Raw genomic sequence first — 26,419 nt, 5'->3', positions numbered from 1 at the left:
ACTTATCCACCGATAATTGCATCGTACCTTTGCGTTTTCCTCGTCCCCCCAGACACTTTCCGCCCGTCGTGATCCTCTCAGTTACGTGCGTTCGATGGTGACGAAGCTGCGGTCTTGATTGGAAATTGACGAGCGGAAAGCAAGAGACGTGGAAGACGTGAAAAGGAGGAATGAAACACGAGGAGGGAATGGGACATCGCGGCACGTCGTTCAAGCAGCTAATTTAGTGGCTGGCGCCAGGTTCCTCGTCTGAGGAGAACACCCGTTAATCCTACGGTCGTTTATTTTTATTCCTGTGTCTCTGTCGATCGAGTCGGCACACCCAGTTCCCTCCTGTTGCTCGCAATTCCTACGACGGACGCGCTGGATTCGCTACCTTCTGTTGGAGAACGTTCTTCGTTACTTTATGGCCGATCCACGAATGGTCTTTAGACTCCACGCGACGATCCTTCAAATTGTACGAAACGTTCAGACGACAAGTTCGTTTCGAACTCCATAGACGAGGGTTGAAAGCAAACCCTAACTCTAACGAATCTTGTATCCGAATTCTCGTAAAGTTAGTTCACGAATTGTGTTCTTCGTGAACCCTTAAAACTAGTAGAGTATAGATTTCGACCCCTTCACGCGACCAACCCTTGGCTCTGTTATATCTATAGAAAAATGTAATTTCTTCTCTGGACAATGAAACGTACGGAGTGTAGGGTTTAGTCTTGCGCTGTAAATAACTGTGAAGATATTATAAGAACGTTTCTCGAATGGGTCCCAAGGCTCGCAGATTCCAAGGTTGCATTCCCGAGTCCCTCCTCTGACCGACTATCGACTCGTTCGATCGTCCATGGCTGGTCGAAGGCATCGCGCCTGGTATCAGGAGTCAACGCTCCGATCCGTAGATCCGTGCGATTACCCCGCGGCCGTGGAACGCGCGAATCTTCCGTGTTTGCTTTCGATCGGATCCAGGCCACTGATGTCGCACCGGTTATATTTAGATCCACGGGATCGATGGAACGGCCAAGACGGCGGCCGGGAAACGCGAAGAACGACCGAGGAACGAACCACGGGCGGAGCCGCGCATAGCATATGCGTCGCGATCGCGAGGAAACGCGCAGCCCATACGAGAATCGGAACGGTCACCGGGGAATCGGTAATTAGCCAAGCGCGGATTTAATGGAGCGTGGCGATCGTTAACGGTAGATCTTCGACCGTAGATCCGCGCGAGAGATAGCACAGCGTTCGACGACGCTGACCGGGCAAGATTCTACCAACGTCTCGACTCTCTCGATCTCTCGCGAACTCAACGTTTTCCAAACTTTAAACAATACAAATATGCTGGACACAAGGGGCTGATCTACTCTAAAATTCAATTTTTTAACAATTCTCTGGTTAGCGGTTCTTTGGAATTTTTTGGAGGGAAACGGTCAAGTATTTTCGTATTAAGTTTCAATGCGTTTATTTAGATCTATATTTGAAGAATATTCACAATTTTTTGGACGTGGTTATAGGAATTAAAATAATTCAAAAATATTAGAAACTAGACGTTTGGCGATGTTATAAAGTCAGAGAATCTATTTTTTTTTTTTAAAGTGCTAAAGTGAATAGTAAAGATGATTCCTCGCATGTTTTTAAGGGGAAAATGCACTGAATGTCACGTAGAATTTCTGCAGTGGTGACAGTGCTGCTGCAATATTCCCAATATTCCCTGTTTCACAACGTAGAAAATCACGGATCTACGTGGACAATTTAGTTTTTGGAACCAAAATTCTTGCAATATTACTTTCCGCGCTGATCTCGTAGGATCAGTACAGGCTGTCTACAAGAGTAATTTGTCCAGCAAAATACTCGAACGCAAATCGTCCATTCGTCATGGCAGGGGAATGGCCCGTCCAATAAATTAAAAAATGGCTGATCGAAGACGAGCAATAAGCAGAGTCACGGTCTGTGAAAAATGAACGACGGCGACGGGGGGTCTCGAAGTCGTACGAGGGAGAGAAGGAACGAATTTCGCGAGACGCATGGCGGTGGACCAGAAGCAATCGAGCCGGAGGAGGGTCCCGAGAGTTCGTCGTCTCGAAACTTCTTTCACGCGTGTATCACTCTCTCGACACTCTCGAGCGACGCGTTGAATAACGGCGATATAGGCGAATGCCGCGGGAATATCACGATAATCGGCCGAATGATGGATAATGATCGGGGCGGCTGCCTTTCGCGCCCCTTCCCCCACCGTCAGCGGACCATTATTCAATTGAATTCAATGCTACGCCGACCATTACGGAATTGACTTCGAGAACTTTCTTTCGGGCATCCGTCTCGTCGGACAGACGCTACTTCCGCCAACCGGCCCTACGAGAAACGACCTGGTACCCGATACGAACTACGAGGGTCGAATGAAAAGCAACGCGTACGCCGCCCCCGTAACTGTACTTTCAAGGATATTCTGGAAAATTACGGGATAATCCTCCGAATAAATTCTTTTGTTGCTTCGAAGCCACTTCGCTACGTATTCGTTGCACGTAATCGTTTAAAATGCACGAGTTTTGTGACACTCTGGTGAAAGACTGCAGTTTCTTCTCCAACTCAGATCTTGATGATCTTTCGATTTCATTTTTATGTGATTAAACAGAGGATACGCGAGAAGAATAATTGTATACTAAATTAAAAATATTAAGAACTCCTGGAAATCCTTTCGACTGTTCTCTTTTTACAATTACGCGAAGATTTGAATCGTGAATGTACGATTCAAGGATACACGGTAACCCGTGCACCAATTGTTGAAACGTACTGATAAATATGTGGGTAAAAAATTGATCGATGACCGGGAACGAGGCAAATTGATACAAGAAAAAAAGATTATGCGACGACTGTATGAATCAGTCGAGAGCACAGTTTAACTTTTCCACGGTGAATCATTTCTGCAGCTCACGAGCTTCGTAACGCGTTAAGTCCTCCAATTGTTACAGTCGTGGCACGTACACGCCACCGTCGCGAAAAGAAACGAGAATTATTTTCATAACAAAAATCAGTTAATCACCGTTGGACTCTGCGCCGCGATTTTGCTCGATATTTCTCTTCTTCTTTGGAATCATTAGAACACGTTCTCAGGTTATATAATCGTTAATTTATCACCTGTCGTCCCAGGACATTAGATTTATTACGAACAGTGTCAGAGACGAAAAATAAACGTGAGCGATGGAAGCCACGCGTAAAAGTGTTTCAGCGCTGCCTAGAAAGGCTGATGATTTATTAATAATTCTCAGAAATTTGTTGAGTTCCCCAATTTAAACGTCGATTACGATACACCGATGAAATATCACGCGAGAACTAGTCGAAATTGCGTTTGGACCAAGTCGAAGACTCGCCCAGGCATTGAAATCACCCAGAATCTTGGACGAACACCGAAAAGAAAAATGCATAACCATTTTTCCCACGTTGTTCCAGCCGCGTTTCTCATACCTACGTACTAATTTACTCTTCGTTCTCGTGTACATACTGAACCAGATCTAACGACTGCTCTCCATCTCCCTCATTAACATTCATCCTCCATTCTTTTGCCCTTAAATGGCTATCCCCGCCGCGTGATTTCTGCGTCGCGTAAACAACGCGTCGTCGTTTACCATTTCGAATTCTCGTACGACGTCACACGTGTGTGCGTTCGATTTTTATCGTGTTCGCGGAAACGGAAGAAAAATATTCCACGCGGATCGCGGGTACGTCGGGCTTAATTGCTCCTCAATATGTATCGCGTTATCGTTTCGACGAACGACGTCCTCGACGTGTCCGACGTCCGCCGGCCGTTTTGATTCGCCGATGAATCCACGGGCAAGCAGACGCCGACGAAGGAGGCGTCGTTAATCCCCGAGTGTCGTAGTCGCGTCACGTAGCATCGGTACAAGAAGGGAGGAGACAGGCGAACCGCCGTCGATTCTTCGTTTTTTTCCCCTTTTCCGGCCGCTGTGCTAGCTCGCGCTGACTACCGACATTGAGATCGTCGAGAAACGACCATTGTGCTTCGCAACTTCGCACCCGGACTGCTAATACGCGGCTCGTACGCCCGTACAGGCTTCCTACATTGTGATACTACCCACGAGACACTAGGAATGTGCGAATTCTGACGTCTTACGAGCAGCTTTTCCACCCTGGAATGCAACCACTATGGTACCCCGATCGACCAGACCACCATCTTGAAAAACGGGGATCTTTTTGCTTGACGTCCCCCTAAATCACGATCTTTATTTTAGGAATTAAGATCTCCATCTTAGAGATATTCCTTGTTAGATATTAGAGTTATTAAAAATATGTTTTTTATGTGCTTCGAGTGCTTTCTCCAGAAAGTAAATAGTTTAGGAGATATGTGCAGAGAACTATGAAACTGTAGCTGCTCGTATTTTCCAAGATGGCGGTGATTTCTCGATTCTGATCCCGCAGTAGTGTCTAGCCTCGATAATTGAGATGCTTTTTAGTTTTGTTTAATTGTAACTATACATGTTTGTTGTTTACGTTTGACTTTCATATGATAATTCGTTTCCAAAACACGCGTTCCTGAAAATGACTCATTTCATCACCCAACAAACCAGAACTCTGCCTTAAGAAAAATATTAGCAGATTCTTGCTTCTTGGAAAATAGTCTGAACTGGAAATGAAGAACAAACTACTTGTTTATGAAGATTCAACCTGTTTGGACCAACGATTAACAACGAAAACCTCGAACATTAAAATAAGAGATCATCGGAGGGATTATTTTGTATGCTAATTATTTTTAAACCATTTATTTTGTGTTCATGACAAGGGTTTTTGACATCAATAACGTAACTTATTTATGAAACTTGCAACCTTGAAGAATTCTATGTTTTCCTCCAGTTGCTTACCTGGGTGCAATTTATGCACAATCGTTCTGGTATTTGTTATAATGAATATTTAGCAAATCCACGGTGATTAAATTAAATCTCTAGAATAATGAACGCTCATAAATACATACGTGTTTCATTTCCCACAGCAAAGTAGTCTTATTCTTATTACTATTATTCAGCAAATTAAAAACGTTGAAGCGCCAGAGTGAACTTTTTTATATAGTAATAATAATAATAATGTGTTCATTGTGCCAAACTCATAAAGATTAACCTTATCGAGTGAAAAGGAAGAAATTATAAATATACGTTCGCGCAAGGAATAGATACAGCTATACGCTGTTATTGACCTAACCTTGATTATGGTAATGCAAGTTTTTGTAATAAGGAGGAATTACGCAACGGGCGTAAAAAAAATTCCTCAACAGTCAATAAGGAAGATTAGAACCTGTTTTAAATGAAAACTCGAGATCTGACGTAATCTTTGTTTTGGAGCGGCCTTCGGCCCAAAAATCTAAGTACAAATGACTGCGAGAGGCAAATTAAGAGCTATTTAAATTCATAAAATTAGCTAGTTCGTCGGAGTATTAAAAAAAAAAGGAAAATAGAAACGTTTTATTTCCCGTCCACGCTAGGAGTTCGTTACTCGAAACAACTCCTCTGGATGGCTACGTCCACGAGCCTTGCTCTTGATAACGACTCTTTATAGCAAATCTCTCCAATGGATACCGAGCATGATCGTTGACTTCCTGCAGTGCGTTCCACCTTGGAATGATGGATCGAGATCCCCGATCTACAGTGCCAACGCCACGGTGCTCCGTAAAAAGAAGTAAACAGAAGCTATGGGCGACTGGGAGGAAGGTGGTCGGATATCGGGAGGCGAAAATAAAGAAACAACAGGACCGAAATGAAATGATCGACAGGACGGAGCCCGAGATCAGATTTACAGTTACCAACGGATAACGGGAGACACGGTGGACGCCAGACAAATGTGATTCTGAACGATGGAAAAAAGGAAAGAAGAAAGAAAAAAAAAAAAAAAAAAAATACCGTACGCCTCGTCCAGTGATTTATTATCGAAACCATCGATCAGAGCCGCCTCGACGCAAACGTCGATGGTTGCGAGCATCGGCGAAATAATGCTGGCTAATAACGCCGGATTGACGTGCTCGAGATGAATGACGCATCCACGCGGAAGCTTGTTTGTTAGGAGGGAATTTTTATCGCGCGCGATTAATTAGATAACATTTTTACCATGCCCGATACTGCCACTCGCGAGTACATGCAACCTCTGAAAGGGTACAGGACTGTACGAGACTAAAAAACATTATTTATTCGTCGTTCGTGGAACCGTGAAAATAGACACAGATTCAGTATTTTGAAATTCGATTTTTACGATGAGTGTTCTTTTTTAAATGAGAAAAATTCCCGACTGTCTTCCAAGAAGCAAATATTAAAATTCATCGCGAACGATGGTTGTTACGCTGTCAGCGCACGAACACCGTGTTTTCTAACAGAATCTATCGACGTTTGTTTTGAAGTGGAAAAGACAGAAGCAGAACGTTCGCGTCTTTGGCCTTTCCTTGGGCCGAAATTAACGCCTGGCTATTTGCAACGAAGATCCTCATTAAACAGCGCTAAGTTCCTGCAGCGTATCGCAAACGCGTTATGCAATTAGTGTGCCCCTCCTAATTGACATCGCACAAGGTTGAAAGGGAAACACCAAGTTCGATTTTTCGTTTCACGCATTCCCCGTCCTTCGTGATGGAAAACCGTAGATGAATCATGCAGCAATGTTGCAATCGATCAATACCACGATACACAGTGTTGCAAACGTTGCAGGAAACTTGCAATTTAAGAATAATACAAACGTGGAATAATTTATATTCGTAAAAATGATGAAAAGTGAACGGTTCCGTACTGGAATTCGCGCGTTGGACTACGTCTAGGCCCGCTCCTCTAGAAGTTTAATCATTTTCCCGATCCCTATCGATCTCAACGATATTCCAGGCGTGACGTTCGCGTTGCGACTCTGCCAGGAGACGATATCGCTCGCGATAAAGGGAATCTTCATGAATGAAATCCGTCACGTTGGCACTTTTCAAATTTTCACGCCGCATTCGATTGACCCCGGAAAGGCGACCTGCTTTACACCCCGATCGGTAAGCGAATTCCAAGAAACCTATTGTATTTAAATCCCTCGCTCGTGTAACGAGACTCGCGTAGAAACGCGAAACGCAATAAATAATAAAGATTCGCGGCGAAAAATCTAATCGCCCGCGATGAATGTCAACTCCGGATCGAGGAGCTGTGCTAAGAATGGAACAGACTGGATGGAATTCGGATTCCTCGATGGGAATCTCTTAGATACAATTTTGAGATCGATTTAATGCGATTTTTCGATCGTCGTGATCTCTGATGGCGATCTACGTATGCAGTAGGCTCCGTCGTCGATTTTACGAGCGATCTCCACGAAACTGATTGCGTTACGACAACCAGAAACACAGTCGCGTGCCAAAAGTAATCGCGAACGAAGAAGAAGCGGAAGGCATCGACCACGTAACCAGTGACGTCACTGGTACTCCAATATTTGCACCATAAATATGAATTTGAGGCTGGAAGAAGGAGTTGCAGCGAATTACAGTTATGGAATAATAGATTCGGTAGAGATTCGATTCCGCTTAAAATTGCATCACGTTTCTCCGAAACGGCTAGCACGAGCGACACGATAGCGCGCGAGTATTTGAACGCTAAAGTCGCCGTGAGACCTCGGTTGAATAAGAAAAAAAAATAAACCGATGGATGTATAAATATCGCGACCTGAGTATTTATGAGAAATATCAGCAGCCTTGGACGGTGAATGAATCATTCTTCTCGGTATTTTCGAGAAATGGGTATGAATTAAACATTCCTGCTGAAGCGTGTGCCGACATTAATCGTCCGTGTGCCGCGCGAATCGTCGTCTCGCAATCGGTCGACCGAAACACGAAAAGAAAAACGATACCCGTTAATCGTTATAAATCCCGGATTATTTTTAACGTGGACGTTGATCGTCATTGACCCTAATTTGCCTTCCGTTTCGCCCTTCTAAAATCCTGGCTTCCAGAAATATTAATTCGACGCGATAAATCAAACGACGAGGAACTTGAAACGTTTCAAATCTTATTTTCAAACAGCTTCGAATAAAATCACGGGAATCTCGTTAAAACTTTTTCTTGAAATTAGTACCGAATTTCTATTATAGATTATTGTTTATTTTAAGGCCGATAAGCTATGGAGAATGATTTGAAAAACTCGAGAAACACGTACTTGACCAGCAATCGCCGCCGCGAGCTTTCGTTGTTATTTCAATTGTAAATTGAACCCAAGGACGGCCGTTTGTAATGACCCTAATCGACGCTGTCCCTCGAAATATAAGGGGGCCCTTTTGCCACGGTCGCCGACAGCCTCTCGAAAGTGTCAGGGATGATTATGAGCGCACGAAGATTATCGTCGAGGCTTACGGTCCGCTAAGGTTCCACGATGCCGACCAATAGAATAATACCGAGCGGATATCAGGCCTTTCAGGAAGCCCCGACGCGGACGGGAAGCGGAAAAGTACTAGGAACGGATAGGGCCAGATAGGAGATTGCGTGATCGACGCGATACGATCGTCCGAAGGTGGAAAAATACTGGGATATCCGGACGAATAATGCTCTTTCTTATCGAAGGCTTCAAATCCAGGTACGAGTGACCTGAGAAGGGTCGTGGGGGACAAAAGAACCTGATTTATTATTTCGTTCAAACCTTCGAGCGTGAATGATTCGAATACCGAGACCGAAAATCGAGCGTCCGGGTTGATTCATTCGCAGATTTCTTTTCGAAATCGCTATGGATCTCTAAAGCAAGCTGCTAAAGAATTCGTTTCAAAATTTATGTTAAGATATCATCGTGTAATATATAATACGAGCTGGAATATGAAAATGTATAATTGTTAGGAAGGCAGGAAAAGAAATCCTGGAACGCAATATCGATGTGTGAAATCAGTTACAGAAGAAATAATAAGGCTCAGTTGCAAGAATTAATTACACGAAGCATAATTTTCACAGAATTGGTATCGCGAGTTTTATACCGCTTATGTTTTAATATTTAAGCTTGCAGGGGAGAACCTGTTCGAAGGCGGCGTGGCAAAGGACTCGTGAAATTTGAACGAGCAAAAGAACCGTGCAAATATTTCGCAAAATCTTACCATAAGCCGCGAAAGGATGACCTCTGGCCGAGAAGAATGAAATCGAAAGTGGCACCGGAAACGCAAACACCGCGAAGGATGAAGGAATCAAATGTAGTCTTCTCCGTGCAAACAAGACTCTTTGCTTTGCAGTGTCGCGAGACTCGAAAATTCGTTAAATATTAACTCTGTTGTCGAGTGTACGGAGTGTTTTGTACATACAAGCACCGGGATTGCAAATTGAGTCGGCTACGTTTAATACCTCGTCGATATATAAACACGTCTGGGATGTTCGATGAATTTCAATTCGATATCTGAGAAAACGGATGAACGATGATTTTAAATAGGAGAAACGTTCACCAATAATATATTTGTATACCAATTTCGACGTTGAAATGATGTCTAAATTTTGATTTTTTCAGATAGTTAATTCACATCAAATAGTTTAGGAAATCTAAAGTATTATACACACGATTCTGATCGTTATTATCGGTCAAAGGATTGATCACATTTACTAAATTTAGATTTCAGTGTCAGGACGTGCCATTGATGGCCCATTGGTAGTGTTTGGACCCCTCCATCGTCCCACTAAGCATCTTTCCAACTCTGCACAGTACATTGCTCCAATCTCAAACGATGCAATACGATGCACAGCAGCTACTAGAAGATTTATCAGAAAAATTAGCTAGAGAGCTCTGCAATTTCTTTACAACATCAATTTAAAATCAAATAGGATTCGTCATCTTCCAATTGAAACTAAGATGGTGCATTCTGAATTCTAAATTCGTCCCAAAATGATGTACTAATCCTCAATTTTAATGATCCAATAGCCACGTTACATCTATCTAGTCGATACAGCTATAGTTTCCATGCTCGAGATCGACGAGCAAATGATCGACTCCCAGAAAAGGCACGCGTCGAGCTCGTTCGCGATCCCGTCATCGCCTCGGCGTGAAATTAAAATGCAACCGTGAGAACGGTCGCGTATTAACTACGTCATTGAATCCGCGTGACCCTGAATGCAAACGAGACAGTCAAGTTCGCGGTCGGCTCGGATTTCGTGATCGCGCAAGAGAACGACACCGATTACGACACGACCGTCTGTCGTCAAATGTTAATCGAAACCCGTGTCGCGGCCGGGCAAACAGCCCCGTTCATGGACCATGGCCGCGTACGTTAGAGGGAGACGCGAACCTGGTGGAAACGCGGTCCCAACGTAGCGTTGGACGGAGACGGACGACGAACGGGGCGCATACTTACGCACATGCGTCAAGCAAACCCGCGCATTGTAATTCATCGGTGATCAGCGGACTGTCAGCTGACCGGCAAAGTATGAATGAGCATATCGAGGCTCCATCGTCTACCTCGGCGAGCACGCGACGACCATAAAGTCCCTGGTGTCTCCTTCCTTCCCGTTCGTTTCCCCCTTCGACGAAGTCTGGAGGAGGGGGGTAAATCCAATCGACGAACTTTAAACTTTTGTATGGAAGTTAAAACGTGGACTGCTTTGTCGATTTTATTTAAGTCGACAGGGGCTGAAATCCACCCTTGAATGTTCCCTGATCATGCTGGTGACAGGTGTCAACGAGCTCTAAATTTTTTTTTTTATAGTTGGAAAGAAAGTAAACAGAGAATTCTTTAAAAACAGACTTTAATTCTTGGCACTTTGTGGTAGACTGAGATCATTGATCAGCGTTTACGCTCGAGGAATTATGGAAATCGAACTTAATAATGGAGTTTCTGTGCACTGTAATCATACACACAGCCAATACGGATACTTGCGTACGAGTAACAATCGATGAGACGACAGTTTGTGGTAATTGATTATACGATTTAACCACTTAGCTCAACGACTGAAATAGTAGAGTATCCTATCTGGAACGGGAAGTTTTTCTATTTTCGTAGCTAGCTTTAAATGTTTCAGAACTAGAATAAATGTTGTGTAAATATCAATGTCAAAAAGTCTAACAACTCGACACCCGCGGATACTGGAGGAGAGATTATCACGCTAATCTGACGCCTGCAATTGCCAAAGACTGTATGTTGCGCGTAGTATAGGGACAACTTTCAGATCGTAGGAATTTTAGTTGCACAGTCCACACTCTGAAACAGCGAAGTTAGGTAAGAAACGCTTGATGAATGACAAGTCACGTCTGGGAAATTTCAACAGGTAATACAGCTGGAGGAAAGCAAAGAGAGAGGAGCCTCTGAAAAGCGAATGGGAAAGTGGCTAATGCAGGAAAAGGGCAGCATTGTGTTGCAGGATGAGTGAAAGGAGTATGGGATTCTGGGAAACCAGCGGACAGAGCTGTTCCTTTCGTTCAAAGCCTTCTATCTTTTATTCTATCATTTCCCACTGTGCTTTTCAGACTTGGAATTCCTTCTTTTAATATCCCATTAAGTTTAAAAGAGCCTCCAGGTTTCAAACTGAGACAATGTTCGTTGATCGTGATCTACTGGGCCTCTGTTCGACGAATCCGAATTATGAAAATTGATGAAATTTAATGGAAGGATCGCCCGGTGAAATTTCCATGCGTTGCAATTGTAAACCGCAAACCGCGTCACGAGCATTTGCATATGAATAACGTTCGATAAAGCAACAACTTGTAGGCGCTGGAATACGAGTGTTTGGAACAGATGTAACAGATCGTGACTGCATTTCCATCGTCGCAGACAATTTATTGCAGCAAACTCGAACGGAGAATAGATTATCTATCACGGTGATCGAGTGTCACGCGTAAACAGGGCGAAAGAGTGATCGTGCATGCATCGCGAACCCGATGCTTTCGAGCACTGTCGGCTTCGTGCAAAGAGACGTTCATTTTCGTCAAAAATATGTGCTCCTGCGGTTTGACAAGAAGGTAGCTGCTCGTGGAAACGCGACGGAAGCGTCTCTTTTGTAAGATTACAATAAAATGTTCAAGAAATGCGCGTAGAACTTCAAATCTCTACAAACGATGGGTCGAAACATTAATCTACCAGATTCATTAGACGTTTCTCCCACAATTTATTTAGAGATGCGGATAACTTTCTCCAAGAAATGCAATTGGTTAACCAAGAAAGCGTAGAAAGTACAAAGATCGTATTAAATACCAAAACAGTTCCTCGAGTCAGGGATTGAACAACTTGGTCTTCTTAAAATCCTGTTTTGATCTCGTTAACGTTTATTTCATCCACGATTTTCACGAAGAATGCACTATTCCCGAATAACGAGAATAGGGCACGCAGGTTCCATTCTCTGGCGACATTTCCCCGATTCCGCGCGGCGTAGGAAGCAAACGAATTGCGCGACGTAATTGATCGCAACGAGTCAACCATGCAAATCGATTCTCGCGGACCGGTTTTGCTAAGGTCGTGCACTATGTAACGAGAGCGTTCCGTAGCTGGCACCACGGTACACGACTTTGTATTTCAGACACATAATAGACGACTTCCCTTTGCGTATAAACAGAATATCCAGCTACAGGTGTCAGGAAACTTTAACCAACGAATCCACGCGCCAAAATAAAAATAACAAAATTGCTTTCAAGCCTTTCATATTTGTGTTATTGTCCACCCAAATTAACGATAGGTTCTCTTATGCCAGAATTCTCAAATAAAGAAGGTGATTTGAGAATAGGCCAATCTTTTAGCTTTCAGACTTCATCGATTCGACCACCAAGCTCTGACAGGCAATTTTGCGAAAACGACGAAGACTGGACGATGTGGTCGACTATCGACGAGGCAAAGTTAAACCAGAAACGCGTCTCGGTCGCTCCCGATGGCTGTGGTCGACAAGTCGCGGAATCCCTTCCTAGGTCCGCGAAGTCGAACCTAGGCTTCGGAATCGTCGGTGCACACGGCGCATGCACCTGTCCCACCATGCAAATGCACCGATGAGGACCGGTTCGTAAAGGTCGAACATTATACCGAGGTCGTTTTCTCCGCGATCGACGATACCCGGGCTCGCTCGATCCAAGATGATTGCTCTACGATAGCTTAGAGAGAAAAGAGGAACAACAAACTAGCAGGGACGCTGTCAACGCGAAAGGACACTGCATCCCATCGCGAAATGAATCTTGGTCCCCTTTTGCTCCACGTCTTCATCAACCACCAATCTCTCGATTTAAATACAAGAAATTTGCACACTATTTAATTTTTTTAAAAAAGAAAATGTGTCAATTTTTATATAGTGCATCATCTTCCGTATCAATCACTGAAAAGTGATTCGTTCGAATTATCGGGAGAACGATCGTTAAAACGAGTACACGTGTCACGGGAAAATAAGGTTTCCAGATCGTGAATCGCCATGGAAAACATCGCAGAAACGAAACAAACAAACACCGAGGCTAGATTGTAATTACGCGTTCGTGAGAGATTAGCTGCATCCTTCCCGTTAAGATTTATAATTTGATATAATATAATTTCAATGTCCTTAAGATGGTAGATTAAAAGTACAACATGGACAAAAAGATTCCTGGAATGAGACTATTTATTATCCGTAACCTTGGCACTAGTCTGTTAATCTCTGAAACGCTGGATCGGTGACAAATGCACAAAATAGCACCTTAACGCGTCGACTGCCAAATCGATTACATAAATCTTTCTTGGGCGCCGTTCAGGGTTTTCTCGTAATTTATGCTTTCAACGCGACACCTTCGTTTCGATCGCTTTTGACCGAATATTTCAACAGAAACAAGACGTTCGAACTCCCGTTAGACTTCTGCGTAACGTTGTCCGTGTTTCGTATCGTACCTTGAAGAATAACAACCTAATCGTAAATGCCAGTCGTATATTTTCATGCATTCTTTCTTCCTTTTTTACGAGCAAACTTATCGCGATAAAGACGTGCTATTATTAGTAGGATTATTATCGGGCCGTGTTTAAACATTAATTTTATGCTCGATTTTGATAAAACATTAATGTAATAATGTATAAAGATGAGGCTGGTAAATACGTGGAAATTAGCATTGCAAAACAGGAAAATAGATAAGGAACATTAGAGAAGGAAAATTGAAAAGAAACGAGGTTCTTGCGTAGTAATTGCCTGTTACTCTTCGAAATAATCTTGAACGAAATTGGTAGGTTGAGACCAAAGATGATTATTAGCAATTTTGTCCAAGATTATTTCGAAGAGAAACACGCATCTTCGACGCGTGTAAGAACCTTGTTCCTCTTGAATTCTATTTTTTTTCCATCGATCTAACTCCAACTTCTCTACTAATATCTTTTATTACCAGCAGCTTCCAACGCTTTTAAGAGATTTATAGAATAGAGTTTTATTTACACTACTGTTGAAAAAACGTTGAATGGACATAGGAGTGTAAAGGGTTAAAAAAACAGTATAGTTTTAATATTCTAAGAACCGACGAACTACGCCGATAATTCAAAGACATTTAGCAAAAATAAAGGAACCAAATAGGATTTATAACCAGGGAGAGAGGACAAAGGGCACGACGATTTTTCTGTGCGAGCGTATCTCGAATAAAAATAGCCGCAGGATCCCGAAAGTCGACGACTCCTACCAAAGCAGCGATCTCGAGTTCTCGTCCCCCTCCGGGCGCTCCCCAAAAAAGAATTCCAAGAGCCACGAGACGCAATCTGGCGCATGCAGGGTTGCACGAAACGAAAAGGAGTCCGAAAAGGAGCTCGAAAACCAAAATGAAACCGTCCACGGGCAAGACGGATAGGCGAAGAGTCGAGGATCTCGCCTCGAAGACTCCTCCGCTTCTCGTTGCAACGACGGGGAGGGGCTGGAGGGGGTGGAGGCGGGAAGAGGCGAGTTAGAAGGTGGAGAGGAGACGCGACGGGGGGTGGAGGGGGTAAGAAAAAGTCGCGGACGTTAAACCGCCCGCTCGTGGGGCCGCAGGGTAAAAAGATAAGAAGGAGAAGCACAGCCGAGGGAGAGGACGAGTCCACTCGAGATAGAAGGAGGTAGCGTGCAAGGAGGACGAGACAGGGACGACAGAGACGAAGTGCAAGCTGCTGGAAGGAGGGGGAGGAGAAGGGCAAACGTGTATACGAGGGATGCAACACGGTGGGAAGAGGAGGGAGGGGGAGGAGGTCGGAGAAAGAAGAAGAAGAAGCCGTTCAGTGGGCCTCTGCTCTCTCGAGGTCGCACGTACGTCCGTATAATACTCGTAATACGTGTAATACGGATAATACCCGTAATACCTGTGTAACGCATTACACACCAGCGTAGACCGGCTCCCCCGACAGCCGTCGACCGGTCGCCACCTCCTCGTCCTTGCGCAGCCGACTTTCTTTCGTAGCTCGCGCCAGCACCGATTAGGACGGGCACTATGGACGATCCTAACCCTCCGTCAGGTTTACGAATTTTCGGAGAATACGGGGAGAAGGTGATTTTGAAAATTAAATCTCTGGATCGTGGGAGAGATCGATGGTAACACTTTTGGAATCGAAGAAAAAGGGAGGAATAATATTTTGTTCAGAGGTGGTCCACGAGTCGAGGAACGGTTGAGAATCACTGGTCTAAGGTTAAAGACGACTGTTCTTCAGCTACGAGCCCGGCGCGGCCGAACTGTGCCAATGACGAGGCTCGAATCGACCGTGAATATTTCGAGACGACTCGCGACGAAGCTACGAGGATCGTCTAGCTGGCTCGCGTCGCGACGACAGGTTGCGTAAGCACGCCCCGATCCTGTCCAAGGGGGAGAAAAATCACGGTGGGTACAGGTTCCACGGATATATCTCGCTCTCCGTGGAATCGGAGTCACTGAACGAATCGAAGGTTACGCTCGAAGAGAGGAGCAAAAGGGCAAGCTTCCGAGTTGCTGGACGATCGTTAAATTACGCGAGTAGATCTTTCGCGAAAACGGAGTACCAAGCGTGGTGTCTCTCCTTCGACCAGTCGAACGATAGTTCACTGATTTCGATTCGCTACATCCGCCATATTGGCTCCAAACTCCTCTGTCCCCAATGAAATTAAAATGTACGATATTAACCCTTGAGTGGACTATAGAATAACTCTGTATCATACAATGCAAATGGCGTCGAAGAATAAAACCGTGTTAAAATAAAAAAAGAAGTAGTATTCTTAATTTCACAAAACCAAAGAACGTTTAGATTTAAATCTTTTTAAGGATTTAGTTTGTATATTGTATTTGAATCTTTCCTGTCGGGAGGATGACACCCTTGTAGGGTGATTTTCTTTGGTCGGGGTCACTCGAGTGACACCTGTTGCGCGGGGCGTCGGGACGACAGACGAGGATCGTCGCCGATGAACTCGTTCCCGTGGCGAGGAGCAGCGTGGAAAGAGGAAGGAAGAGGTCCCTCGAGGATTCCATCGCCTGGCGAACCACTATGCCAAAGGCTGCGCCACGGTGAGCTATTTTCAGCTGACGTCTCCTCGTCCCCCTCGCCAGCGCGTCCAGCATATTTCTTTGGTACCAGCAACGGAGCTGCAGGAGCCAGAAACGGCCGTACCGGCAGCAACATCATCGGCAACAGGAAAGCCAATGGTGGATACACGGTGCAACTTGCCACGCCGTGGAGACGGAGCTCCAGAGTTGCCGTTCAGGTTTTGCTGCAGGGGATCGTTAAGATAATCGCCGCTATCCTCATCCTAACTTAGCCTTAGCCGATGTATCTTCGACTCCACTCCCAACCCTCCTCGCCCCTCTTCCCTTCACGGATCCTACTCCTTGCTACGTCCTCCTTCCTCCGCGGGCGACTTCTTTTATTTACCTGTCCGCTTCCTTCGTCGTTCTCTGTCCCTTTACCTTTTTCAACCGCGTCGTTACACGATACCGCGGTAAGAATCGATTTTCTAATCGCGCGACGGGCTTAAAATATCCTCCGACAGGCCTTAACTGTTATCGCCATCGCGATAGCGCGTCCGTTTTAATTTTTATTATTATTGCAAAGATGCTGGATACCAGTGACTAAAGTTAACATCGAAGTTGCCTAAAACTCACATCCAACGAGAGGTTTAACGATAGGACAAAGCACATCGACACAAAGGAAATATTACACAAGATGCAAAAGGATCAAGTGTACCTTTAGATCGAGTGTATTTTAAATATGGAGAAAATGAATTGGAAATAAATTTTATACGGAGAATGATCGAATCGTATTTTGCAATTTATTACGCGCTCGGATGAGAATTTTCAACGTCGAGAATGGTGGTTCAAGCACAAGAAGATTTTAAACGTTTTCGACCATGTAATCGGCCATCTTCAGAAAATTATATATTTACATTTTCGAAGATGCTTTCGACTCTATAATTGGACGCCTTTGGAATTTTGCATGTTTTCTGCCGAAGATCGCTGAAATTATACGGTCTTCGGAAGATGGCCAATTATGGCGTCGAAAACGTCCGAAAGTCTTCGTGCAGGTTCAGTGATATTGAAGATTCTCGTGTTTCTTCCCTCTTACTCGAGCCAAATATAAAATGTTCAGCAAACTTCGCGAAGATTTCTTTTCATTCGCATTACGGGCGTAAGGAGGGTTAAGAGGAGTTTTCGTTCCTCCGATTTTGAACTTTAGCACGACGAGTGGCCTTCCCGAGTTTTGATCAGCGTACGAGCCAACGTTAAAAACGATTTTACACGCGCTGAAACTGTAAATTGAAACGACGAGGTCGAACGACAGGAGGATGTACCGAGCGTCGCGATAAGCAAAACGCGAAGATATAAAAGGCGCGTCTTCGGTTTTCTCGCGAGTCCCCTCGATTCTAACGCAATATGAAATATGGAGAGAGACAGCCGCGTCGTAATTTACGATTTATATCGCTTGCGTTTCTTCTGATTAGCGATACGAGAGGAAGAGAGGATGTCGTGACGAAAGTACTGAACACCTTTTACGAGAGGAATCTTTACGACGGCGCGAGATTTTTATTCGCCATTCTTCGACGCGCGACCAGATGCAAGAAAACGCGGGAGTTTTACGGTCTCGAGACTAAAAAACAGTTTATCGAAGCTTGCGTTTACTCATCGTTATCGATCGACGAATCAAAGGTCGACAATCGTAGGATAAAAACGAAAATTAATCGAGTACCCACGGCTATTCTTCTCCGACTAGGAGACCGTTGGAATAAAAAAGAAACAACGATGGACTGGCGTTAAACGAAAGAACAATTACATCGCCGGGAGAGGATAAGAGACAGACCTTGGGCTCCTTGCGGGATAATCATAATGTTACACGATCCGCGCTATAATGTCGTATAATGTCTACGACACGACGCTCATTGCACGAACCCGACAGGCCATTTACGCGGTTGCTTCTAAAACTGGGACCAAAGGTGGACCAACGTTTCATTCTTTTTCCTTTCTTTCCGCGGCCGATACGAAATTGGAGCGGAGTCCGCGCGTCGCGGGTAATTGCCCGTCGCGGAAAAGGGACACCACGAAACGGGCAAACGGTGAGAGGAAACGAAAGAAAAAGGAGGCTGCCGGCGCTGTCAGGATGCGTCGAGAGACCTGTCATTTACGCTGAGCTCGTCACCGTCATTTCGTAATTACGTTCGCGCTCGAGCAGATAGAAAAGCGGTCCGCCGCGCCAGCGAGACGCACGGATCCTGTCTACTTCCCTCCGACGCGATTGCTCAATTTTTTTTAACGCGCGTTCGTCAGAATTTTTGATCATTTTAATTGGGGGAATATTTCGGTCGCATTTTTGGGGAACAAATTTTCGAGCCATTCACGCTCAAGGGAAAACCTAAAAAGTCATGATTTTATTCGTAATATTTAACGTACTCGATGTAATTTCACCTGTCATATTTATTATATAATATCTCAGTGATTATTAAAACATTATGTTAAGCCTTAAGTGGACTCTCAATTTCAACTGAATTATTTTATTTAATTTTGATGTCTACCAAATTGGTAAATGGAAATCAACTTTCCTTTAAAGCATTAAAAAAATAATGAAGTACATTTACATTTACATATATTATACTATATTAGTTTAAACTTCTGGAGTGCAATAATCCACTTAAGGATTAATTGTGTGATGCTTCTAACTAGTCAAACTTACATTAACTGTCAGATACTTGTAATAATATTTGTTTTAACGTTTAAAAAGAATTACTTGGTTATTGTTAATATTAATCATTTATAAAATTTGATCAAAAACCTACGGTCACGTGTTTCCATTTGTCAAACGTTCAAACAACATAGTAGTAAAAGAAACAATGGAGACTTGTAATAAATAACAGGTATTAGCACGAAATCGGACACCGCTGGTACCTTTAATCACTCGATTAATTAGCCAAACAACCACGTTCTTTCTACTCTGCCCCCGACAGTAACCTTGTTGCAGCACAGGCGTCTCCCACTGAACAACCGGTACCAAAACCGGCTCGAGTTTGGGTTTAAAATTAGAAGTCAAGCAGAGTCAAGGTCGAGGATTCTAAATAAAGCTAAATAAACCTTACTTCGCCCTTTCTCCCTTCCCTCGATCGTCCCAGCACGGATCCCCCACCCTGATCAGAAACATTTTCAACAATTTACATGAAAAAGATATTCAAAGAGTTTCGACTTTGAGAAACGCTGCTCGACGATATAGAAAATCGTTAATGCGAATAATTATCGGTGTTTAATTACTCGAGAATCTTCTGTGAGAGCTTTCCCCGAGGCAACGGATAAGTAACCGATGACGAACAGGCCAAGAACGATGATTCTTCTCGGTTCTTCGAAGAAAGGAGAAGCATTTTCTCGCGGGACGGGCATAAATCATGCGTCGATCAGGCCAGGATTACGACGTTGCATACGCGAAGGACGTTCGCGATCAATGATACTCCTGTTAACGAGCAGCATGTACGATACGGGTATACATGGGTATCGTAATGATTCACCACGGAATTAAACGCGAAACGGCACGCGTTAATGGCCGCGCCAATATCGCGATCATCGGGGGCTTGGGACCAGACGATAAGCCCGATCGTCTCCAGGCGTCGAAATCGTAATGAGACGTAATGGCGGAGCACAAGAGATCTTACGACAGAACGTCCGTAGGCAATTTTCTTTGCACGCTAACAGCGCTCGTATCGAGTACTTATTATTTTCACGGGATGCAATTTCTCGGGGACACGACCCGCGACACGAGACTTTTTCATTCGATTCGTTGGCTCCTCGTCTCAGGGAGGAAACGTATCTGAAAGGCATCCGACGTCCCAGATCTGCCCACTCTAGAAACACATTACTCGAAATGCCTTCTTCCTTCCACGGTTCTTTCGTTTTTTGATCGTAATTGCGTCGCTCCACTTCGAGAAGGAATTTTTTTTAGAGGGTGTTCAGGTCTGATAAAATTACTAAAATCGTTTGAAATATATTTAATATATTTTCACTGACGCAAAATTTTGTTCAAGTTTTCGACCACAATTCTCTAAACATTCTAAATAGAAGTTGCTTCCACGAAAGGTCTGTGATTATTCATCGCGAGTAAAATGACTGTACGTTTCCAGAGCAACCGGGAGCACTTTTTACAACGGTACAATTACAGAAGAATTAACAACCGTCCGTTAATTATCGCTGGAACAAGTATCGCGTTCTGCGCGGCAAACGTAAATCTTCCGACTTTTGAATACAATGAGCGTGATTCATTCCACGATGGACGTCGTTAAAACCGATTATCGAGTACGCGATCGATCCAATTACCGGGCGGAAAAAAATACGCACGCGAATCTGATATCAACGGGATTACCATAACGGGAGAGAGAAAAAAGGCTCGCGAGGGTCGGGAATTTGTGCGTCTGCGAATCGAGAACGAAGTTTCGCGGACGTAAATCAAGGGTGATTTGTTCGACGGAAACTTTTACATGCCTCTATAAACTAACGAACCTATAATTTTCCAAGAATTTGTGGGTAACTGCGACTCGTTTCGCCTGCCTTTTTGCATTCTGCCTAACGATGTCTCCAGTTTTAACTGCGCTTCTGCGACCGTCCTTGGCGCGCGTACTCGACTGTGAAGAATCGCGATTGTGCCACTGGCAACCATGATCGGGAACAACCGTGGCGCCCCATCGCGATAAACGTGACAAAACCTCAAATTAAATATTCCAACGAATTTAAAAAATATTACAATTTTGCTAAATCGCTGGATAATTTACTTTTTAAACGTTTAAGAATTAGACAAAGCGAACTTTGGATTTCTAAAGTTAGAATTTTCTAGGAAGAGACAGGGATCGTCGCGATCAAAGAACTCGTAAAAATACCGTACGCGGATCAACGAAGTTTGGAATTTTCTTCTTTGGCAAGCAATTCGATCGTAACGATAAAATAGAAGTTGGAACCTGTTATAATGTAAATGTTTTGGGACTGCGTTTGTCTGGGGATTGCATAATGATCGAAAAAGAAGCAGACAGAGACATTTTTAAGGCTCTTTGAGCCGTGACTCACGTTTCTTATTATCATCAGGAAGCCAAGAGCACGAACGACCGGGCAAAGGACGCGTTCGAACACGATAATTTGTAATTTCGTAGTACGAATCGTGAATTTCAAATTTCATACGAGACCGGAATCCGTGACGCGTACGCCATTCGCGCGGAAATATACCCGCGACATGCAATAAATATTATAACAGAGAACCGTTGCAACAAAGGGAGATATAAAAAATATTTTCTATGTTAAAATTTGTTGAAAAATAATCGTCAGAGCGAACTATCGCCTAAGCTCGTAATAAAATTGAGGAGCTGCGCGGGCGTGTTCTGAATAACAATTAAAGAGAGAAAGAAGATCCTCATTTTTGAGCTGAACGAAAATCACGCGCTGAAGTCACGGTTATGACCGTATCCCAGCCATGAAATGATCTGTTTTACGAGCTACCTAGCCTAGAAGAACATTCTTTCAGCGTGTAAGTTATCGTTAGAAAAACCTGCAGTTGCGTACTAAAGACGAGGAAGTCTGGAGGTCGATAGAAAACCTCTAAAACGGAAGATATATTCTTAAAATCACTGGAGGGAAGCTGATTTGGATGCACGGAGGCTCGTTATGGTGACAGAACCCGGAAGAAGGGGACAAAGAAAACACCTAAACTATAATCGACCAGTCAGAGGATCGAGAGTGATAACTATTTACAATGTTTCAACTGACGGAAAGATTCTGAGGACCGAAGAAAGATTGCAGACTATGTTGCTACCTCGGGAAAATAAAAAATGTCCGGTTTCCACGGTCTGGAATCGTGTCTATTTTAAGCCCGAGATCTCAACAATTACGGGACCGTTTCAGGTGCTTCTCGTTGCAGGTAAAAACCTTATTTTTCGCCAGGAGCGACATAGACGATCGACCTCCTAACGGTACGTAACGGTTGGGAATCGCAGGTTGTAAAGTAGTCGTTTCCTCGGCAACTGCCACGAGGATCCAGGAAGAGCGTGGATTTCACGACGCTACGAACGATGCAACGCCAAGAAGACGACGTTGCACGTTTCCCTGATGGAAGACCGTCGTTTCTCAAAACGTTCGGAGAACGAATAACGCAAGAATTAAAGAGTTAAACATTAGGGGACTTGATCCTCGCAGAATATCACAAAATAACGAGCGAGTTGCTAAATTGACGCTCGATGAATTTACGAAAAAACCACAAGGATTTGAGAATAGACACGCTTCAGTGGCGCCGGATAGAATTTCTTTGAGTAAATCTTGACCGAAATGGTAGCCACGGCGATAAATCATTGACGACACGCGTCCTCGACGAACTCTGAGGCCGGATGAAATTAACGAGGACTTCTGGAGGACGATGTACCTGGGTCAAGTAGAATAAACTTTTTTAAATGTATTAAATGAACGCTAAGGGGGCCACGAGTAGATGGAAGTTGAGAAACACTGCTGTAAGCAGCCTTCCTATGATTAGGCTGAGAACTTTCGAACCTTGATACGTAAATATACTGGGACAGTATAGAAGGGGAATATTCTTCCATTATTTCGTTTCGAAAGAGGCCCCTCTACCTAAAATATAAAAACGATCGTAAATGTCAAAATGATAATTGATTGCTGCTACTAAGAAGAATTAAATCTGAATCTGATAGACTCTGTTTGAGAATTCCAGCTCGAACGTGCCACGCGTGTAGGGCCAGCAAAAGTCTCAAAAGATCTGAACACCGTCTGGTATCGACGACCTCACATCAGGCGAGCACCTTCGCCCTGAAGAGAACCGGTCCGACTGTCGAGAAGCGTCGCGTCGCGTCGTTCCGTTGGCCCAGCGTACAGCGGGGTTCGTGGATCGAATCGATCCGCGATGGAAAATCGCATAGATCGTCGCGGACAAATTTTATTCGCGAATATAAATACTCGAGACGAGATTCGTTCACAATCTTTTGGAAATAATATTAAATTCACACGATACACTGTTTCTGAACGGTTTCCAAACTTTTTGGAAGCTTTTAAAAAAGAAAGGAAATAGTTTCTTCGGAGATCTCTCGTTCCAATTGAATTTTCGAGACGGAGAACATTTGGAAAACATTGATTTACATAATCACGTACGCGCGCGTACGCTCGAACCGCGACACGCGTCCAAGACGAGGAGAAAAGAGGCTCCAGGTGAGTCACGAGCGGCTCGGACATTACGAAAACGATTTACCGTCGACGTTAATCCGATAACGATTAGCACCGATCCTGCTCGGACGTTCTTCTACGATCTTTGACTCCGGGAAGAGGCGTACGCTTGGCCCCGCGTGTTTCTGTGTTACTTACGAGCAAGGTTAAGACAGGAACAGTTAACTTTTACATCCTTGTATTTCGATTTCTACAACAGTTACCAAAACGCGCGAAAAGTATCGACCATCGATCGAGTAACGTGTTTTTATTTTCTTAAAAAAATAATTCTCAAAAGATCGGCGTCCTAGTTTTTCTGTGGACTCTTCGATGCGACTGATCGGAGAGTTTACACGTCGATATTATCACGTATCATCTAACGAATCGGTACGTGGAAACGATGTACAGTCTCGAGTCAAGATGTTCGACTCAATTAGTAGAATATGGGTCACCAATGTCGTCCTACCAATTGAAAACTTCGCACCTTCTTCAAAATCTGTCCGTAAAACGTTGAGAAACCCGTAACCTAGGCTCTGTTTCAATGTGGGATGATTTAATAACATTCAAACTAATCAGAAGTTCAAAGGTTTATTAAAATACGCCTTCTATTGACTTCTTAAGTACTGGTTACTTGACGGCTGACCTTAACGGAGCTCCTTACTAACGAGACTATTCGATCGATGATGGAATCAAAGTGATTTGCTCGCATCGATTGAAAAAGCACACTGTAAATGTCGTCAAAGATATAATTTGAAGTTGACAATTTCATTTTTATTTTTTCGAACCCTACCCATCTTTGACATCGTTTGAAATGAATATTCAAAAGCATTTTTAAATTGCATTTTATCACCGATCGAACAGTAAAATATTATTTTTTCCTGTCAGCCCTTAAATGGAAATTTTCACGAGTTTAACTATCGTAACATTGATGCTTGTTTGACGTCGTTTGGAACGAATATTCAAGAGCATTTTTAAACTGTATTTTATCACCGATCGAACAGTAAAATATTATTTTTTCCTGTCAGCCCTTAAAATGGAAATTTTCACGAGTTTGACTATTACAACATTGACGCTTGTTTGATCGTTCAAAGCCAATATTCAAAAGTATTTGTAAATTGCATTTTATTACCGACCTAACGGTAAAACATTGCGAAATCCTCCGATGACAGTGGAAAACATCGACATAGTAGAAAATTGAAGCGCGTAGTTTGTAGATTTGACACGGAACGACCGTCACGCGATTCTCGGAGGTGTTCTCTCTGTTACGACTGATTAGTCGTTTTTAACGGAGTCTGCCAATCCAAACGTCGTCGCAATGAAATTAGAATTAGTTAAGGTCTGTTACAAATTCCACGTATATCCGTCGCGAGCGAACTAGCTCCAGGAAAGTCGCGTCTTTCGTACGCTCGAGTATGTTGAACACGTGCGGGACGATTCGTTTGCGCTCGTTGAGGCGAGTATCCTTGCTGGCGAACGAGAGAAAGATACACGTGACTCCTGTCGTAAGAAATTTCGCTGGTCGAAGCAACGCCGGTGTCTGCCCTTAAGCGTTAAGAGGTCACATCAACGATAATTCCTCCCACAAAGACAACACAATAAGAAGAATCACTTTACGTAACGAATAGGATAATTCTATCAGAGTCGTGCGGACAACGACGGTCGCGACGATCATGATCCGACCGTATTACGAAAAAAATACTGCCTTTATCAGATAATTCATACTGTATTACCGAAACGAGGTTTTTTTTATAAAATAAATACATAGTTAAAGAAGGATACTTTTAAAGGTCTTTTGTATTGCAATAAACTCGTTTCTTTGTTAACCTATCGACTCAAATATCACGATCGATTCACGAATCACTCTGTACGGTCGTTCGATGAGCGAAGAGACAAGATTTATTTACCTTTAAAATTATTATGGTGGATTTTCTACTCGTCAAACGACCCTCGTAAAACACGATCTATGCCAAAAGATCGCTGCTCCACGATTCAATCAACGCGTCTCAATATTTTTAACTCTCTCATCGCGATCAAACATCAAGGTCCTCTTCGCGTTCATCGAGTTTGCACCGCGCCACCGGCTTCCGGTCGATACTGAATCATGCCGAACGGAGTGCTTTTAGAACATCGTCACCGAGTACTTTTCATCGAAAGCTATCGACAAACGACTTCGCGTTCCCGCCATTCGATGCTTTCGATACATTGAACGCTTCGAGATATGTTCCAAGAACGAAACAAAGAAGAAGCCAGAAAGATCTCGATCGAAACTTTCAACTACGAGTAATCGTACCGAGGATACAACCTTCGCTGTGCGAACGTTTCTCACAACAGACGAGTTAACGCGTATCGCCCACGCACAGAAGCTCCCATCAACAAACTCCTCCATGCCTGGCACCGCAGGCATTTCTAGCGGCTTCCTGAACCTTAACAACCGATCCTTCGCTGACAAATCGCCCACTGGGAACTTTAATACCGACCAAGACCAACTTGCTGAAGAGTGATATCCGTAAATCGTGAAAAATTGGACGATTAACTGGACCAAATAATAATACAATAATAATACAAAATCTGATTTTATATGCAACAATGTTGAACCATCCTATGAGTAATCTCATCCCTTATTTTATTTTTATCGAAACCTTTCATATTGACGATTACATCAAATACATCGATCGAATTCAACGCGTACTGCTAAAGATAATTTTAAACATGAAATCTGACACTCAGTGTTTGATGCTAAAGAATGCTTTCTCTGAAAGGAAATTTAAAAACGAGTGTGCACAGCAAGAACAACAGTTAATTGTAAACTCGTACCACACCCACCGCGCTCTCCGGGACCTTGCACCAGCCGATTGCCACCTATTTCGATCACTGCGTTTTTCACCTAAAATTTCAACGATCGCTAC

General features: G+C 43.6%; 1 protein-coding gene across 1 annotated transcript in view; it reads right to left on the bottom strand.

The window, feature by feature from the left end:
- LOC122398283 (serine/threonine-protein kinase S6KL) overlaps positions 1–26,419 on the bottom strand; it is a 54,486-nt gene that overhangs the window by 15,930 nt on the left and 12,137 nt on the right. The gene's annotated exons all lie outside the window — the stretch shown is intronic.

Source organism: Colletes gigas, unplaced genomic scaffold, assembly GCF_013123115.1.
Source record: "Colletes gigas isolate AHSC1104 unplaced genomic scaffold, ASM1312311v1 Colletes_gigas_Sc00011, whole genome shotgun sequence".
Taxonomy (NCBI): Eukaryota; Metazoa; Arthropoda; class Insecta; order Hymenoptera; family Colletidae; genus Colletes; species Colletes gigas.
Note: the sequence above shows the minus strand (reverse complement) of the source record. Positions and strands in the feature narration are given on the sequence as shown.